This window comes from Tenrec ecaudatus, chromosome 15 (assembly GCF_050624435.1).
Source record: "Tenrec ecaudatus isolate mTenEca1 chromosome 15, mTenEca1.hap1, whole genome shotgun sequence".
Taxonomy (NCBI): Eukaryota; Metazoa; Chordata; class Mammalia; order Afrosoricida; family Tenrecidae; genus Tenrec; species Tenrec ecaudatus.
The window spans coordinates 96,966,412-96,972,411 of record NC_134544.1 but is presented as its reverse complement, the minus strand read 5'-3'; positions in this window follow the sequence as shown (position 1 = coordinate 96,972,411).

Genomic DNA, 6,000 nt, shown 5'->3' with positions numbered 1-6,000 from the left:
CATAAATAGGCACATGAGAAGATACCAGTGTTTGCCTGACCTAGACCACTGATCGACTGAACCCTGAGTTGTTTGGTAAAACCCACCCTACACAAACAGGTGTGTATGATGTACACACACACACACACACACAAATTCAGGACCCTCAACGACTATGACTCTACAGGTGAGTCATGCTGCATATGCCAAGGTCTTGATGTACAAATATGTGATGGAGTCCAGCTCCGGGAGGGTTAAACTGGATACTTCAAGGAGGTGTGGAGTCAGCGAACACAGACAAGATAGACATGAGAGATGTTCTGGTGGAAGTATTCTCTGCTGAGTTCTTCCAAACAGCTGTACTTATAGCATAAAAAGTGTTGCAGAACACTACATAAAAACAATGCTTTATGATTAATTCCAATATCACCCTTATTGTTTCTACTGAAACCTGATAAAAGACCATTATGAGGTCTGTACTTTTTTCTATCACTTTCTGTCATCTACCTGGTTCTTTCTGTACTGCTTGTCTTATAAGTCACATACTATTTTTGATTGAGGTGTTCAGAAAATTTGGTTAGGCTCATGTCCTACTCACTGCCCTATTTTTTTCTCACAGTATTCCTTTCCTGGTTGGCTAACAATGAAACTACCTCATGTGCTACTTCAAAGCCTAATATCTAAAAACATAGTTAAATGCTTCTCAGTGTTACATATTTTGCTTTATCAACTTTCCCATGGTAACTGTTTCATTGTCTACCTATGTTTTCTTTTGTTTTTTATACTCCTGGGGCACCAAAGAGCTAACCCATCTGATTCTTTGCCAAAGACTTAATATTTCCCTTTTATGTGTTTCCTATTAATGTTAACCATTCTTTCTCCTTCTATCTAAGCCCCTGTCCAAGGTGTCCAAGATATAGGGTCATCAATTGGTCCTCTATATCTGGGAGGGCAAAGACTCCCCCACTACTTAATCTGGATGGAATCCAGGGTTTTTTTGATGGGTTTTATTTCTCCTCTAACCTCAACTTTTGGGTTTCTTCCTCACTCAATTCCCACATATCTTTCTCAGAATTCCCAAAGATGTCTTGTTGTGCAAGCCTCTCAATGCCTCAGGTGAGGAAAGCACCATCATATTGAAGCAAGTTTTAGATCTAATTTCATTCATACTTCTCAAGACTGCCCTCGCATTGGTTCTAGGTGCGGTAAACATGACAATGCACAAAATTCTCAAGAATGGATTTAACAACAGCAAATATTTGAGGGATGTTGGAAACCCTCTCTGAGAACCTCTGCTCTGCAGAAGCTTCTTCCACCAGGCTGTACCTTTGCTAGACAGCATGGCTGGGATGGCTCCCAATAATTATGAAATACAGATAAAAGTCCTATTTTTCCTACAAACCTTTTGAAACATAAGAATAGAGAAAAGAGGAGTGAACCCAACCCATATCTTCCCAAAAATTGCCAGAGAGGAGGAGGGAGAAATATTTGACCCACCCATTGGCCTGCTGAGGCTAGACCTGGGCTCAAACACCTTGTAAGTAGATGTGCATGTGCACAGCGGAACATTTCTAACAGACTGTCCTCAGCATCTTGCAAGGATGATCAGCATTTCACTTACAAGGGGTATCAGAGCAGGTGTTCTCTCTTGCAAAGCAGATCAGCAACATCTTGCAAGGAATATCAGCAACATCTTGGAAGGAAGATTAGATCAGGTCTTCTCACAACATCTTGCAAGGAAGATCAGCGACATCTTAGCAAAGAAGACCACAGCATGTCTTCCATCAGCATCTTCCAAAGAATATCAGCAACATCTTGCAAGGAAGATCAGAGCAGGTCTTCTATATTGCAAAGCAGAACAACGTATTTCAAGTCAGACCAGAACAGATTTTCTAATCACCATCTTGCAAGGCAGATTAGAAGTATCTTGTAAGAAGATCAGAACAGGTCTTAGCACCTTTTAAGGAAGACCAAGGATACCTGGAAGGCAGATCAGAGAGCAGGTCTTCTTTCACCACCTTGCAAAGCACATCAGAAGCATCTTGCAAGAAAATCAGAGCAGGTCTTCTCTCAGCTCCTTTGAAGGAAGATCAGGGGTATCTTGCAAGGCAGATCAGAGGAGGTCTTCTGTCTGCATCTTCTAAGGAAAAAAAGCGGTATTTTGGCAAGGAACACCAGAGCAGTTCTTTAATCAGCATCTTCCAAGGAAGATCAGCAGCATCTTTCAAGGAAGATCACCACAGGTTTTCTATCTTGCAAAGCATATCAGTGACGTCTTGGAAGGAAGATAAGATGAGGTCTTCTAAGAGCATCTTGCAAGGAAGATCAGCAACATCTTGGCAAAGGAAGACCAGAGCAGGTCTTCAATCACCATCTTTTTTTTTAAAAAACATTTTATTAGGGGCCAATAACCATATTTCAAGGGTCACCAGAAGCATCTTGCCAGAAGATTAGAGCAGTTCTTCTCTCAGCACCTTTTAAGGAAGACCAGGGACATCTTGCAAGGAAGGCCAGAGCAGGTCTTCAATCAGCATCTTGCAAGGCAGTTCGCAGCATCTTGAAAGGAAGATCAGATAAGGTCTCTAAGCATCTTTTAAGGAAGACCAGGGATACCTTTAAAGGCAGATCAGAGCAGGTCTTTTGTCAGCATCTTGCATGGCAGATCAGTGACAACTTGCAAGAAAGATCTGGGCAGGTCTTCTGTCACCATCTTGCAAGGCACATCAGAAGCATCTTGAGAGGAAGATCAGCAAAATTTTGCAAGGCAGATCAGAGCAGGTCTTCTCTCGTAACTTGCATGGAAGATCGTGGCAGGGCTTCTGTCAGCATCTTGCAAGGCACATCAGGGAAGATCAGAGTAGGTCTTCTGTCAACACCTTTTAAAGAATATCAGTGACAGCTTGCAAGATAGATCAGTGCAGATTTTCCCAGCATCTTGTGAGGAAGATTAGCTACATCTTATAAGGAAGACCCTAGTAGGTCTTCTATCGCCATCTTACCAGGCACATCAAGGACATCCTTCAAGGAAGATCTGGGCAGGTCTCCCAGCATCGTACAAGGTAGATCAGCAAAATCTTGCAAGGCAGATCAGAGCAGCTCTTCTCTCAGGAGCTTGCAAGGTTGTTCGGCGACATCTTTCAAGGAAGATCAGACCGGTGTTCTCACAGAATCTAGCAAGCAAGGTCAGCAACATATTGTCAACGAAGATCAAAGCAGGTATTCTATCTATATCGTGCAGGATGACCATTGTACCAGAGGTCAATGTCTGTCCTTATGTAACTCTTCCCTGCTTCCCCCCCCCCGCAATCATTTAATTGGGGGCTCATACAACTCTTATCACACTCTTTATCTACATCCATGTATCAAGCACATTTGTACACTCGTTGTCATCATCATTCTCAAAACGTTTGCTTTCTACTTGAGTCCTTGGTCTCAGCTCATTGTTTTAAAAATCATTTTATTAGGGGCTCATACAACTCCTATCAAAATCCATATATACATCAATTGTGTAAAGCATATTTGTACATTCTTTGCCCTCATAATTTTCAAAGCATTTGCTCTCCACTTTAGCCGTTTGCATCAGGTCCTCTTTTTCTCCGCCTCCCTCCCCAGTGCCCCCTCCCTCATGAGCCCTTGATAATTTATAAATTATTATTTTGTCATATCTTGGCCTGTTTGATGTCTCCCTTCACCCACTTTTATGTTGTATGTCCCCCAGGGAGGAGGTCACATATAGCTCCTTGAAATATGTTTCCCCTTTCCAACCCACCCTCCTTTTGCCCTACAAGTATCTCCACTCACACCACTGGTCCTGAGAGCATCATCCACCTGGCTTCCTTGTGTTTCCAGTTCCCATCTATACCAGTGTACATCATCTGGTCTAGTCAGACTTGCAAGGTAGGATTCGGATCATGACAGTGGGCGTGCGGTGAGGGGAGGAAGCATTTAGGAACTAGAGGAAAGTTGTATATTTCATCGTTGCTACATCGCACCCTGACTGGTTCATCTCCTCCCCAAAACCCTTCTTTAAGGGAATGTCCAGTGGCCTACAAATGTGCTTTGGGTCTCCATTACACACTCCCCCGCTCATTCACTATGGTGAGATATTTTTGTTCTGATGATACCTGATCCCTTGACACCTTGTGGTTTCACAGGCTGGTGTGCTTCCTTCATGTCGGCTTTGTTGCTTCTGAGCTAGGTGGCCGCTTGTTTACCTCCAAGCTTTAAGACCCCAGATGCTATATCTTTTGATAGCTGGGCACCATCAGCTTTCTTTACCACATTTGCTTATACACCCATTTGTCTTCAGCAGCTGTGTCAGGGCGGTGAGAATACAATATGATGTTTTGTTCTTTGAAGCCTGATAACTGATGCCTTCAGCACCTCCTGATCACACAGGCTGGTGTGCTTCTACAATGTGAGCTTTATTGCTTCTGACCCAGATGGCCGCTTGTTTACCTTCAAGTCTTTAAGACACCAGACACTATCTCTTTTGACAGCTGGGCACCATCAATTTTCTTCCCCACATTTAGTTGTTTATCCACTTTGTCTTCAGCGGCTGTGCCGGGAACGTGAACATCATAGAATGCCAATTTAATAGAAGAAAGTATTCTTGCATTGAGGGTGTGCTTGAGTGGAGGCCCAATGTCCTTCTGCTACCTTAATACTAAACCTATAAATAAGGCACATAGATCTATTTCCCCATCCTCATGTATAAATATTTTTGCATATGTACATGCCTTTATCTAGACCTCTATAAATGCCCTCTGCCTCCCAGCGCTTTCCTCGGTTTCCTTTGACTTCCCTCCTGTCCCACTATCATGCTGTCCCACCCAGAATTTCAGCCATTCCTCTTAGTTACATTACCCTTGGTCCCAGCCTACCAGATCTCCTACACCCTCCCCACCACTGATTTGGATAGCTTGTTGTTCCCTTGAACATGGGTATATTAATACCACTACCTTTCCCCCCACCTCCCCTTCTCCCATGTCCCCTCGTAACTATCGGTCCCTTTGTTTTCTCCTGCAATTGTTCATCCAGCCTATCTTATTTAGACAGACCTGCAGAGATAGTAACTTTCACAAAAACAAGACAGAGCACAACCAAGCAACAGTATACAACAAAACAACAAACCGATGACAAAAACAAAATGCAAGAAAGAAAAGCTTGTAGTTAGTTCCAGGATTGTTTGTTGGCCTTTAGGAGTGTTTTACATTCCAGTATTTTGGGGCACCATGCCCTGGGCCCAAAGTCCACCTTCAGCATTCCCTGGGGACCTTGCTGCTCCATTCCCTTGCTGTTCTATTACACCCCTTAATGTTTTTCCTCGGTGTGGCGGGATCCAATTGGGTGCCATTACTTCGCTGTATCTCTGGTATTGTCATCGGTAGGGCTATGGGTCAGTGAGGGACTTCATGTCTCATAGTGAGGATGGCCATGTGGTCCTCTCTGTCGACTGGCTGTTCTATTTGGGAACATCGACCTCCTGGCCTGGTGGGCCATGATGTGCTCCACTCTCTCCTCTTCCCCCTCCATCTACTCCCATGTGCTCCGATCAGATATGTCCCTCTTCCAGAACTTTAGATTCAGTGCCATCCTTTGATATACATTCTTCTGAGGGGAAAATGTCCCCTTAGTAGTTGGGGTTGGGGCCGGCCCCCCAGACCTCTTCACTGATTTCTCACTCTAGGCGGGCATGTTGGATTCACATCTTGCAGCATCGGCTTGAAATCTGGTCCCTCTTTTAATTTGTGGCCCCAGGCACACAGGCAGGAATTCCCCAGGAAGAAGTTGAGCAGAAAAAAAAAGTTGAGCAGAGTATTCCCTTGTGGGGGTCAGCAGGCCTTTTCCCAGCCTCCCTAGCTACACAGGGTGGAGCTCACCTAGCTGGGTGTGGCACAGGTGTAAATGCCCTAGGCTAAGGGGAGTGGTCTGGAGGTTAGCAATAGCTTGTGAGTGACCAAGAAAGAGGCAAAGAGGAGGAAAAAAGTTAACAAGCAAGCTCTGGATGCATGGGAGCAG